This window comes from Tauraco erythrolophus, chromosome Z (assembly GCF_009769465.1).
Source record: "Tauraco erythrolophus isolate bTauEry1 chromosome Z, bTauEry1.pri, whole genome shotgun sequence".
Taxonomy (NCBI): domain Eukaryota; kingdom Metazoa; phylum Chordata; class Aves; order Musophagiformes; family Musophagidae; genus Tauraco; species Tauraco erythrolophus.
In genome coordinates, this window is record NC_141496.1 from 83,873,745 (window position 1) to 83,888,067 (window position 14,323).

At 46.9% G+C, this 14,323-nt stretch overlaps 1 pseudogene; it reads left to right on the plus strand.

Moving 5' to 3' along the window:
• Nucleotides 1–703: 703 nt before the first annotated feature.
• On the plus strand, nt 704–3,763 carry LOC147526482 (maestro heat-like repeat-containing protein family member 7; annotated as a pseudogene).
• Nucleotides 3,764–14,323: the final 10,560 nt, after the last annotated feature.

Sequence of the window (14,323 nt, forward strand, 5' to 3'; positions counted from 1 at the left end):
CATCCATCTTCGCAACATTTCCCCGAAATGGTGCATATTCAGTGTTCTTCTCTTAAACAATTGGTTCATTTTCTCTTGCCCAGCATGTAAATGACTTTGCAGGTTCCCCCTTCAAGGATGGCAAAGTCTCGCTGGGGAGTTTTTCAACGAGCCACTCACTGTGACTTTAGGGATGGTCACCCTGTCCTCAGACCTTGTGTGCACGTCTGGCTTTAGACAGGTGCAAACAGCCTACTCAACTCTTCCTGCAATTCCTTCACGCAATTTCACTCCTTCATAATTGGATGATATCATAGGGACCCTGGCGTGTGCTGTGGCAAGTGTAACTGGGGCACCCAGCAGAGCCCAGCACTCGCTGCTGAGCCAGCAGCGGGAGCGCATCCCGCGTGCCAGTGCTCTGGCGAGTGCGCGAAGGGGAGCCCCGTGGGCCTTTTCCCCGGCGTTGTGCGGAAGAGTGAAGAGCCTCAGCGTGTCTGAGGGGCTGGGGCTGCAGGAGGGGGCTTGGGGGCTGGCACTGGGGCACTGTGTGACTCTGTGTCACCTGGCCTTGCCCTCGCAGTGTCTGAGAGGACAGTGTTGGGACAGCACGGGAGCCAAGAGCTCCCCAGCACGGCCACCTCTGCCCCACCGCCTCTGGCAAGGCAACCCCGGGTGGTGCCGTGTCCCTCTCGCCCCTCTTCCCTCCCTCTGGCCCTTCTGCAGGATGGCAAGGAGATCCCCTAACCGCCTCCAAGAGGAATGGGGGGAGAACGGAGCTGCCCCGGCTCCCAGCTCCGAGCCTGGGCACATGTGTGAGGACGGTCCGCTGCCATCGGATTCGTGCTGCTCCACCTCGGCTGTGGCCAGGCAGGAACAGAACGACCCGGACATCATCCGGGCCTCTGTCAGGAGCAGACGAGAGCAAGAGGGCTGGAAGCTGAGGTTTCTGGCCTCCATCTGCACCGTCTGCCACACCGTCAGCCCGAGCTCCGTCAAGTGGTGTATGCTTCTCTTCTCCCAGCTGATGCTGATGCAGACCGTGGAGGGGCTGCTGCAAGACGAGCCCGCTGACTACCTGGGCACCATGGTGCGGCTGCAAGCTGTGCTGACCATCACCTCCATGAGCGAAGCAGGGCTGCTTGTGCAGGAGAGGAAGAAGAAGAAAAGCCTCATCCAGACCTGCTTCCTCAGCATCTTCCACCTGCCTCCGCAGGAGGACAGCCAGGGCCTCGTGGCTTCTCTCTGCTCCCAGACCCTGCTGGCGATGGACAGAATGCTGCAGGTGCTGGTACGCAGCGCCGGCAGCCTCGGCATCCTGGAGCTGCAGAACCACTTGCAGCTCCTGCTTCCATTCACCAGTTCCCGGATGGCAGCGGTGCGGGAGAGGGCAATGGCACGGATTGCCGGGCTGATCGAATTCCTCACCACCTACCCTCTACTGCAGGTCTGCCCCTGCTTTGCACTACCCAGAGCCCGTGAGCATGAGTGCTCCGAGGTACAACATTTTGGGATGCTGGGGAGGCTGGTGGGGCACCTCACTCTCTGCTGCACCTGCAAGGACACGGGCACCCGCTACCAGGCTGAAGCAGCTCTCTATCACCTGCGTACCTTCGTCCTGCAGCAGAGAAGCAGGGGCTTGGGGCTGCAGGAGGCAGGGCAGCAGTGGTGCCAGGAGGACTGGCAAGCAGGGCAGCCCTGGGAGCATTCGGAAACCAGCCCTGCATGCAAAATCTTCCTCGAGATCCTCAAATGCCTCCGGCCCTCCGAGCGAGCAGATATCATTGTCATGGCCATCAAGAATTTGCAATCCTCCAGCGCCAACACTGTCACAGTGGCTGCTGACATGGTGGACGTCCTCATGACAGACTCTCATTTGCAGCTGGTGCAGGTCTGGAACATTGTGTGGGCCATCTGCACAAACCTGCCCTCCATCAGTGAGATGAGAGCCCTCAACAGCCTCAACAGGGCCCTGCTGGTGCTGCTGGACAGACACCCCCGTGAAGTGGTGGCCAGCCTGCTGTGGTGCTCCCCGTTGTGCACCGGTGCCACCACGGCCGTGTGGGAGACCATGCTCTCCCAGCCCCAGGCTGCGAAGAGGGTGCTGCGGGAGCTGCTCGGCATGCTGATGGAACTGCTGACGTGCCAGACCTCCACCGTCACCTGGGACGACGCATGTGTCCTCTCCCTGGCCGCAATCAGAATGATAACCAAGATCCTCGTGCAGCCCACCCACCGGCAGGTGCTGGAGGTGATTTTCCCCCAGCTTTTCCTGGCTCTGCTTCTCCAAGTGCCTTTCACTAGGGAGCTGATGCTGCAGGAGGTGAACATCTGGAAGGAGAACCGAGAGGATGTGTTCTCTCCCTTGAGGACCCTGCTGTACTCCATGAGACTGCTGCTCTGCAGCATGGGCTTTGAGGAGCAGGTGCTGGCCATCAAGGCGCAGGGTGGCTGGGATGCCCTGCTCCGCACCGAGACCCACCTCTTGGGAGTGTGCATCATGGCCAGGGAGATGATGAAGACCCCGAGACACCTGTGCTCCGCCATCTTCTGCTGCCTGGCAGAGTTCCTCAGGGTGGAGGACCCCATCCAGGAGACGGTCACCATGGCCTTCCTCATCGAGATGCTGGGCTGCACCAACCTCAACAAAGAGCTGGACCGTGCCCTGGAAATCTTCCCCACCTATCTGAAGAGCCAGTGCCCAGAGATGCCCAGACTGGTGCTCAGGGGCATCCTAACGCTCAGTGAGAGGCCAGACATGGCAAAGAAATCCCTCGTCCTGCTGCCTGTCGTCATGGAGCAGTTGGAGCACGGCGACGGTGGTGCCAGTGACATGGTCCTGCCCGTGCTCACCAACATGCTCCAGCTCCTGGAGGGGAAGGAGTCCAGCCGCACCGCCCTGGCGCTGGCTGACAAGCTGCGGCGGCTCTTCGACAACGAGTCGGGCACTGTGCGGCAGCTCTCCATCCATCTCTTCCGAGACACGATGGGGCTCGTGGCAGGTGCCAAAAGGAAGAAGATGAAGGAGGTGGTGTGGGACAGCCTGCTGCCGCTGCTCTTTCACCTGTACGATGAGGACAAGAGCGTGGCCAAGGCCTCCCAGGAAGCCCTCTGCAGCGCTGGCCGGTTCCTGAAGTGGAGGCAGTTGGTGCAGCTGGTCGAGACTGCGCAGGCGTGGAAGATTGGCGAGTGCCTGCTGGCCAGGAAGAAGAGCAGGGCCAAGGACTACCTGCACCAGAGCCAGCGCTACCTGCAGAACCCACAGGAGCTCCTGCGGCAGGAGGCCGTCAGGTTCCTGGGGCTCTTGGGACGGCAGGTGGCGGATGGTGAGAAGAAGCACATCAGAGAGGCCCTTCAAGGCGCCAGCAAAGATCCCAGCGTCGCGGTCACCTCCCTTGTGATTCAGACACTCCACATCCTCAAAGCAGAAGGAGGAGGAGGAGGAGGAGGAGGAGGAGGAGGAGGGGGAGGAGGCGGAGAGCCCAAGTCGAGGCTTAACCTGCAATGGCTGCCCTCGCAGCTGTGGAAGGCCTGGTGGAGGCGGCCCGCGGCCCCCAGCAAGGCCTCTGCTCAGGCCGAGGCGAAGTAGCAGCCGCAGCCCCCCGGCACTCCCCGCGCCGAGGTCCCGAGCTCCAAGGGGAAGCCGCGGGCGGCCTTTCGGGCTGTCGACGAGGAGGTGTCCAGCGACTCCGAGCCAGAGAGGGAAGGGCTGCTCCGGAGCGGGTGCTGGTACCTGTGGCGGTGGTGGTGCTCATGCCGTCCCCGCACCCCATCGTTGGAGCAGTGATGGCGGGAGGCTGCGGAGGAGGAGGTAGAGGAGACGTCGCAGGAGAAGCAGCTTTGCCTGGCCAGGCTGCATCTGGAGCAGCTCCGCCAGCACGAGGAGGAGTGGCAGTGGGCAGTGGCAGAGGAGGAGGTGACCCAGCCGGCAGATGTCACCGGCAACCGGCTGAAGGAGGATCTGGTGCAGCCTCCAGATCCGGCCAGCATCTGAGTGCTTTGGGGCCACCAGCTGCCTGTCACCTGCCTGGTCGTCACACATCGTGGCTGGAAGAATGATCTATAAAAGCTGCTTGTAAATTGCAATAAATGTCTCTGGTATCACAAAAAAAAACAAATGACTCCACAAGGTAAAATAATAATACCCCTTGCGTTGCTATGGGCCGTAGCGACAGCCCACTATCAAGCAAGTAACGCAGCAGGTCAAGGTTTGTTTGTAGAATAATCCCAAAACAGGAACAACAGCCCAGCCCAGCCAAACAGGGAAAGGGAATTATCCAGGACAACAGTGGCAAATTGATTTCTCACAACTCCCAAGAAAAGGGGAGTTTCAATACCTGTTGGTCTTGACAGATGCTTTTTCAGGGTGGCCAGAAGCGTTCCCTTGCCAAACTAATTAAGCCAGGGAAGTAACCAGAATACTACTGCAAGAAATGATCCCGAGATTTGGGGTTCCCGTGGTAATCATCAGATCAGGGGCCACACTTTATTGCAAAGATTGTTCAACAAGTTAGGAAGCTTTTGGGAATAGATTGGCAACTTCATATCCCATATAATCCACAATCTAGTGGTCAAGTAGAAAAGATGAATCACCTGATCAAGCTGCAAGTTGTAAAATGAGGTCAGGAAGCTGGCTTATCTTGGCCCCAATCATTGTCTTTAGCACTCCTGAGAATTAGAACTAAGCCCAGAACCAAGGAAGTGCTAAGCTCTTTGACACTGTACAGGCAGGAACAGCAACTCGAATCAGGAAGGAGATATTAACTGATTATATCATAAGTCTGCAAAAACGGCTTCAGGAAATAGAGAAGCTGGTTTTGGGAACTAGAGCCCGAGGTCTAGTTCAGCCTCGAGCCCATCCCTCGTTGCAGCGCTCGAAGGCATCCCTCGTGAAAGCGGCACGGCAAAGGCGTTGCCAAGTGCAACATCCCACACGTGCTCCAGCGCAGACCGGCATGGTGCCTACCACCGCGTGCTTCTACAGCAACACTGCCGTCGTCTCCTGCACCCCCTCCGACGCAGCCTCCTCGTGCTCGTCTGTTCCCATGCTCCATACGACAAATCCGGCTCAACTGCTGCACTCTCATCTAGTCCGAGTAGCAAAAGCAGCTCCTGGGAAGCTTTGCCACTCACCGCGGGCGCCAGGCAGGGCGAGGGATTCCACCTCTGCTCTGCCGCAGCCTTCGGAAACCGCCGCCAGCAGCGGATGGGTATCGCTTGCTGGGAAACAAAAAAGGATTAAAGCACTCGCAAGGGCTCGGCGAATGGTCTGGTTCAAAGCTTTTGATTCACTGATAGGAAATGACATCATTACAGTTTCACCGTAGATCGCAGCGTCCGTGTTCTCGTGTGTCTTCAAGCGCTTTCCTTTCTGCCATTTGGCTTCCTGCCCTTGTCTCCAGCTGAACCTGACGGCCGCTTGCTGCACGGAAGTGGCACCCTGTCGTGCGTGGTTTGGGCCGCTCCGGCAGCTAAACTCCTCACAGCCCTCCCCCACCCTCCCCCACCCCCAGGGACGAGGAAGGGAATTAAAGAAGAAAAGGAAAAGAGACCTGTGGGTTGAGACAAGAACAATTTACCACTACTGCTACCAGTATATATATATCTACACATACACGTGCAATGATAAACATATACGAACGAGCGATGTACGCTGTAATTAATTGCTCACCACCCCTTGACCGAGGCCCGTCTCATCCCGAATTAATGATCCCGAAACAATATAAACAAGATAAATCCCGATACCGCAATCCCAGATGAATCGGGGGCCCGAAAATAGAGAGCGAGACAGAGAGAGCACTCCGAGAGTCCGAAAGTGAGAGTCCCAGAAGAGCAAAGGCCCTTCTTTCCGGCTGACCCTCACTTTTATACTGGGCATGACGCTGCATGATATGGAATACCAATTGGTCAGTTTGGCCTCAATCCTAAGTCTAAGCAAAATCATAAGGAGAGTCGTGGATCTCCCGTCCCGGCCATGCTCCCCCCTATCCTGTTGTGCTCCTGCACACCGGCAAGAACATGGCAAGCTGAGAAGTCCTTGAGACCTCAGTGCCAACTACAAACATCAGTTCGCTGTCAGCGTTCTTCTCAGAGCAAGTCTCAGACCAAAACCAAAACACAGAGCTCTTCCAGCTGCTAAAAAGAAGAGCTGACTCTCCCAGCTGAAACTGGGACAACTTTAGTTCATATGCTGCTGCACTGTGTATAGGCTTAGAGGACCAGCCTATAAAGTATAAGGGAAGTCAAAGCAAATGAATAGTGAAACTCAGAAAATGATACTAATTTGGACATGAAATACTCACTTTTATGTATGCAATTTCATTCATTTATGCGTTTGTTTTCCTCAATATCCGCTTACTCTTTTAACAGTAGGATAGAAAGTGTATTTAATGTAGGTTAGTATGAAGAGAGATTTCAGAAGGACTAGAACTTTGATCTGGCACTAGCACAGAGTAGAATGAGAAATAAGAACTGAAAAAAAAAAGGAAGATAATGTACACTGTACTGAAGAATGGAAAAGAAACAGTAGATAATCAGAAGTGAAAGGCAAGGCTGGATGGTGTTAAGAAAGCCAGTGACTGAGCATTCAATATCTTACAAAATACGTTGTTGAACACAGAGTTCCTCTTGAAAAGTTTCATTTCTGTTCATCAACAGGCTAATGCCTGGTGCTGCACACAGCTTTATTTTTTACCATAATTATGATAGCATCACTGCTGAAAACATTTCTTGCAAAATTGTAGTCAACTGATTTGAGTTTGCTTTATTGTATAGATAGAAAAATAGCAAATGACTGATGTCATTACCTTAAATTTTCTTTCAAAGGGACATATTTTATGACAAGGTTTGGCAAACTAATCAGAGAAGTGGGCAGTCGAATTCTCAGTGATAAACTTTAAGATGAATAGCAGAGCATAAGATAAATTTATTCTTCATGATGTGATTCTGTTGAAAGTCTGTTTTGGATGATCTTTGCAGCAAAGCTACCAGATAGTCACTAATGATACTGATATGAACAATCTCAAAGTCCTCACCTTCTTCTCTCAGCTTACTATCTTTTCAAATGCACCTGAATTGTTTTGTGCAATTAAACTGCATTAAGAAGTTGCATTTTAGAGTTTTCTCCTTAAACGTTTGGAAATTTGCTTTTCAGAAGCACAGAGTATTCAAACATAACCCAAGTTGGTAAGTGTTGCAGATACATAGCTCCACGAACTTAAGTCTCAATTTTGTGTAGATAATGATAGAAAACCTCACTTTCCCTTTTAACTTAAGAAAGAATTAAATATAATTTGAGGCAATTCCACTAGAGAGGAAAACCACCTCTATATTAAGTCTTGCCACAACCGGTCAAATATGTTCTTTCCATTAGCTACACTGGTCATGGCATAACTAGAAAGATATTTGATTTCTTTAAATATAGGGCAGATATAATCTTTTTTTTTTTATTGGGAGCTTCATTTATTTTTTGTAATCTTGTTACTTACAGGGTTATGGAAAAATGTATTTGTGAACCTGAGTTAGATGTATAGCTTTCACATCCAGCAAAGACTTTTCCATACTAAGTTGTCAAAGTATTTGGTGAAGGAGATGAAGAGAGTGTACATCAAGAGCTCTCATCCGACTGAAAGAAGGATAAAGCTTATTTGTTTAATTTCCAGCCAATAACTGATCTTGAGTTTGGGAGATGACATAGATGTGTACTAATAAAACATTTATTATTTCATAGATAAAATTCAATATTTCCTGACATCTTTCTTTTCAACCCTAGTGTCCATGTCCCACAGAAAAACTTCTGTTGCCTTCTGATGGAAAAACTGTATGATATTCATATGTTCACATTAATTTATCTTTTCTCCTTTTGTTTTAAAGGATTATATTTCTCGAGCAAGTAAAAGATTGATAAAAATGAAAGGATTACATTCTGGTATGAGTAGTTATCAAACACATAGTAATTTCTGCACCTCTCTTACATTACAGAAAAAAAAATGTTCATGTTAATTCTATAGTTAAAAGTCAGAGTAAAGCTTACAGCCTACAAATACTGTTGGTATACTCCCACAACATTGTGACATAATTGATCAAAATAATGCTTAGGGTCCTCTCATTACGGATTCATTTGGTATCCATTAGAATATCACTGATCATAATGATTTAATTTGGTATTCAGAAATGTCATATGTTTCTCCATAGGTGTTCATGGACACTTAAAATAAATTGCTTCTTTCCTCTCTTGAACTCTTTGATGACATGTTAATGCAAAATGCATTTGCACTAACACAGTCTCTCCCAGCCCGCCTGGCACCACAGGGGCAAATCTTCTTCTATGGCATCTGAATTAGTAGAAGAAAGATTTTCCCTCCTGAAAAAATGGAAAGTTGTACTATTTTAACAACATGCACAAAGGTACACAATATGAGAACGGTTTTGGTTTTCTATTTGAATAGTGAAGATGTGAAAGATTTTGGAATTTCAAGATGGACAGAGAAAATGCTTTCCAGTACAGCCTTTAAGAAAAAATTATATGTCAGAGGGGACCTATAGTTAAGAAATAGTAGAAGAAGAGTATTTTGGATTAAAAAAAGAGGATCAGAATTCCAGAGTTTAGACTATCTTTGACTTAAGCAAAAATCTGATGCTACTTTTCTTAGTCTATCTCCATTTACTCAAGCTAAAGGACTTCTAATTGATCTGAAGTGAACTTCTGTATTCATACATACCTTCCTGTCTGCCCTTCTCCTGGATTTACACAGATCTAAAGTAAAATAAGCAGAGCTTGAATATTGTTCATGAAATGGCCTATTCCTGTCAGTATCACCTTACCATTGCTGAAACTAAATTTTCAGGACTGGATACATAAGAGAAGGTTGCCTTTTTTGTCTTGATTCTGGTTTGAGAAAGTAAACTGAAACTCTAAGTTAATTCTTGTGTTTCCTGGATAAGGAAAGAAAAGGATAGATTAGGGTCAGTATTTTCATCATGCTATGTTCAGCGAAGTTACCTGGAGTTGCTGTATATTCAAAGGAAATGTGGAAGTATTTTCTGAACCTCCAAAAAGATTAAGGATTCAGTCTCTCTAATGAGTCTGTTGTAGTCATGTTTCCCAGTATTTAAAAGTAGTTGGACAAGAAAAGTCTTCCTCAAGGTAGGTTGAGCATTCACCATAATTAGAATTCTACAGACTGTAAGTCCTTTGGTATATAAAAGCTAAATTCACTTTCATTCTCATAGTTTAGCTTCTTAAAAATAAAGCAATGCTTTGACTGTCAATGATACAAACTGGAACACGAACCTCAGGAGGCAGATGCTTACAAGTCAAAAGGGAACTGAATCGTAAAGCTACAATATTTTGCTTGATCTTTCAAATATCTCTGCCCTTTTTTCAAATGCCTTATATAGCTTGAGTGCAGATTCAGGCTATGCCTTTCTGTTTCTTACATCATTGACCCTTTTAAAATAGATACTATTGTAAAAGCTTCTTTCATTGGACTTAGTAACATTTCCTTTCCCGTAGTACTATAAACAAAAAGATAGTGATAGCATATAAAAAACGTGTTTTCCCTTCAGTGAAGGTGAATCAGAAATCATTCTTGGATTGCAAGGTATAATTAAAATGCACTTTCAAATCTAGTTGTTAGACACTACTGAAATGTAATGTCCCACAGGAAAGTCCTTTGTGAATCCCAAAAATCTCACTACATCTTCCTTTTTTCCCCATGGCTTCCTGATTAAACTTTCAGACTTCTTTTTGTCTTTTTTTCCTTTCCCAAAAGCAAATGCCTTCAGTTAGACTCTCAAGTCCATGTTCAAATGACTAAAGTGGCTTCATTATTAAAAGTGCTGAATGATGAGCACCAGCATTAATATAAATCTATTCAGCATATCTTATTCTTAATCTGAAGAAATTTCACTTTCTTTCTAAGCAATGTATCTGTCTTTGAAGGGAGCATCCCTAATAGGAAATTACTTCAACCTGAGTGCTGACTCTTCTTGAAAGCGAAGCCACTTGAGTTATGAAGCAGAGTTATGGTCCCTGCTTCTCAAAATGGTAGTGGTCTTGGACACTTCAGAGTTAAACCAGATAATAGACAATTATTGTAATTTTTTAAAGTTTTTCACCTGTTAATCACAGAATCACACAGAATCACAGAATGTTAAGGATTGGAAGGGACCTCAAAGGATTGTTGAGTCCAATCCCCCTGCCTGAACAGGACCACGTAGATCACATCACACAAGAACGCGTCCAGGCGGGTTTTGGACATCTCCAGAGAAGGAGACTCCTCAACCTCTCTGGGCAGCCTGTTCCAGTGTTCTGTTACCCTTACTGGGAAGAAGTTCTTCCTCATGTTTAAGCAGAACCTCCTATGTTCCAGCTTATAGCCATTTCCCCTTGCCCTATCATTGGATGCCAGTGAGAAGAGCCTGGCTCCATCCTCATGACAGTCACCTTTTACATATTTATAAACATTAATGAGGTCCTCCTCAGTCCCCTCTTCTCCAAGCTAAAGAGACCCAGCTCCCTTAGCCTTTCCTCAGAAGGGAGATGCTCCACTCCCTTCATCATCTTTGTGGCGCTGCACTGGACTCTCTCAAGCAGTTCCTTGTCCTTCTTGAACTGAGGGACCCAGAACTGGACACAATATTCCAGATGCGGCCTCACCAGGGCAGAGTAGAGGAGGAGGAGAACCTCTCTCGACCTACTAACCACACCCCTTCTAATACAGCCCAGGATGCCATTGGCCTTCTTGGCCACAAGGGCACATTGCTGGCTCGTGGTCATCCTGCTGTCCACCAGGACCTGCAGGTCCCTTTCCCCTGTGTTGTTCCCCAGCAGTTCAGTCCCCAACTTGTACTGGTACATGGGGTTGTTCTTACCCACATGCAAGACTCTACACTTGCCCTTGGTGTATTTCATTAAATTTATCTCCGTCCAACTCTCCAGCCTGTCCAGGTCTCTCTGAATGGCAGCACAGCCTTCAGGTGTGTCAGCCACTCCTCCCAGTTTAGTGTCATCAGCAAACTTACTGACCATGCACTCTGTTCCCTCCTCCAAGTCATTGATGAATATGTTGAACAATACAGGTCCCAGTCCCAACCCTTGAGGGACTCCACTGGATACAGGCCTCCAACTGGACTCTGTCCCATCGACCACTACTCTCTGGCTTCGATCCTTCAGCCAGTTCACAATCCACCTCACTGTCTGATCATCCAGACCACACTTCCTCAGTTTAGCTGTGAGGATGCCGTGGGAGACTGTGTCAAATGCTTTACTGAAGTCAAGATAGACCACATTCACTGCTCTACCATCGTCCACCCACTGGGTGATGTCCTCACAAAAGGCTATCAGGTTTGGCAAGCATGACTTCCCCTTAGTGAAGCCATGTTGACTGCCTCTAATGACCCTCTTATCTTTGATATGTCTAGAGACAGCACCAAGGATAAGTTGTTCCATGATTTTTCCAGGGATGGAGGTGAGGCTGTCCGGTCTATAGTTACCTGGGTCTTCCTTCTTGCCCTTTTTGAAGACCGCAGTGACATTTGCTTTCCTCCAGTCCTCAGGCACCTCTCCCGTTCCCCACAATTTAGCAAAGATGATGGCGAGTGGCCTGGCAATGACATCCGTCAGCTCCCTCAGCACCCGCGGGTGCATCCCATCAGGACCCATGGATTTATGGATGGCCGGATTGCTTAACTGGTCCCTAATCAGGTCCTCATCAACAAGGGTAGACTCCTCCTCTATCCTGACTTCCTCAGGAGCCTCAGGATTCCGGCGCTCATCAGGATAGCCTCCAGCAGTATAGACTGAGGCAAAGAAAGGCATTCAGTAACTCTGCCTTCTTATCCTCTGTCACCAGGGCACTCTCCTCATTCCCCAGTGGGCCTACATTGCCTCTAGTGTTAGTTTTATCTGCAATTTATTTGAAGAAGCCCTTTCTGTTGTCCTTGGCCTTTCTTGCAAGGTTTAATTCCAAGGAGATCTTAGCTTTCCTAGTTGCTTCCCTCCATCCTCTGACAGCAGACCTATATTCCTCCCAAGTGGCCTGCCCCTCCTTCCATGATCTCTACACTCTCTTTTTCCACTTCAGTTTGCCCAACAGTTCCCCATTTAACCATGCAGGTCTCTTGGCGCCCTTTCTTGACTTCCTACCTGTTGGCATGCACCAGTCTTGAGCTCGGAAGAAGAGGTCCTTGAAGGCTAACCAACTATCTTGGGCCCCTTTACCTTCCAGTACCCTGTCCCATGGGCTTTCTCCTAGCAATTGTTTAGAAAGATCAAAGTTGGCCCTACTGAAGTCCAGGGTTCTAGTTCTGCTAGGTATTCTCTTCCTGCCACATGAGATCCTGAACTCCACCATTTCATGGTCACTACAATCAAGGCTCCCCTCGACCTTCAGCTCTTCAACCAGACCCTCCTTATTAGTGAGAATAAGATTTAATAGTGATTTAACCTCATAATTCTAGCTAATCTAACCAGCTCAGTGACAGAACAGCACTAGCTCCAGACACACCTGAAATTATTTGCCTGTAACTTTCAAAAGAACTAAGGAATTTAGGCAACAAGACTTCATTAAAAAACTAGAATGTTGTCAAACTATTCACTCAGCCTAGAACAATAGCTGCAAAGACTTTAAGTAGGCTACTAAGAAGTAGACCCATGCAATGAAACTGCTTTTGTGAATTTAGTTACCACTGAACGCAGCTATTATATAGGAGATTAGCTGGAGACCAGATAACACTCAGAATATGAGTGCGACCTTAAAAAGAACCAGTTTAGGTTTAAGACTTACAAACTGAGCTAGTAGTGACATCAAGCACTGTCAACTCTATCTACTGCTATAAAAGATCTGAAATCGTCTATTTAATCTATGTAAAGATGAATTCTGACTCTGGAGGGTTAAAGCAATTTATAGAGTACTGTTTTCTGGCTTTTCATTAAGCTTTTGAATCCTTTTCACGTATCTTGGTGTTTCAGTCTGCCTGAGTCTGTGCAATGTTTAAATTGCCTTTGACCTTTGAGCAACTTATCAAAGCAAATGAATTCCAAAGAGAACATCAAATCTGACTGTGAGATTTGCTGATTCTCTGGGAAACTCTAAACCCAGAGCCCTAAAGTTCATGTATCCCCACAGAGCTTAAGAGAAGTGGTGACTTGGAGAACATGACGGCAAAAAGCCTGTGGAAGTAAGGGGTTCTGTGTGGTCCCAGAAGAATGAAGTTAAATTCAAATACTTCTAATTGTTTCCCAGAAGCAGATAGCCATAAAGAAAATTAGGTTGGAAGGGACCTCTGGAGGTCATTTTGTATAACCTCCCACTCAGATCAAGGCCAGCTGAGATTTGACCATTCAGGGCCTTACCTGATCAACAATAAAATAAATAGAAAGAACCTCATGAACACATCAGGCTTCATGGAGGGCACTTCTCTACCTCAGCTGTCCTCAAATCAAGTTGTGATTTTTTTGAATTATTAAAAACTGTGCAAGATTATGGGTCTTTCCACTAGCACCCAAACAGATTAATACTACACCTGAAACAACCAAAAGATTACAAAAATAAAACAGCACAAATTCAAAGAAACTCAACAATGCTGGAAAGTGTTCAAAGACAGTCCATTTATGACAAAGAATTGCACATGGGATGTTTGCCTTTTTTGTTAGCATTACCTTCCTCCCTCCCTTCGCACAGACTGTGTGGTATATTTCTGTTTGGATAGTAGAGTTAGATGTACAGTTCTTAGCTTAATCACTGAAAATTTTCCCTCAATTAGTGTTCTATTTTTCAGAAAGCTTTGGTTTTTTATGTATGTTTTAGAAAAGCTTTTTTCCTAACTTTTATGCAGTAATTCTTCATGTAAAAGGTACAATTCCTCTTCTAGAAATTCAAATGAACAAAAGGCCTTTAAGATACTTCTGCAATCCTGATCCTTGATACTGAATATTTGAATTAGAATAACTGGGTCCTCTAAAAATTGAAAATCTTTTTAATACTAGCCTATGATTATGTGTTTATTAGTACTTTTCCTTATCATTAAACTTATCACTTTTTTTAGAATAACTTTCTTACTTCAGCAATGTTTTTATATACCAGCTTGATACAACAATCTTAACTGCAAAGACTTCAAATAAGTTTTTTTCAGAGTTTTTTGGAGTGTTTTTAACTTTATCTCTTTTTTCTTATTTTGTCTTGTCCAAAACCATACTTTTTGAGTCACATTTAACCTGATGGTGACTTTATTGCTGTTAAATCTGGAGATTCCTAAAAGCAATTCTGATGAAGAGATATCATATCTGTTTACTGAGGTCTGACATTGTAAGGCACCTGGAAAACAGAACTCAACATCATCTGGG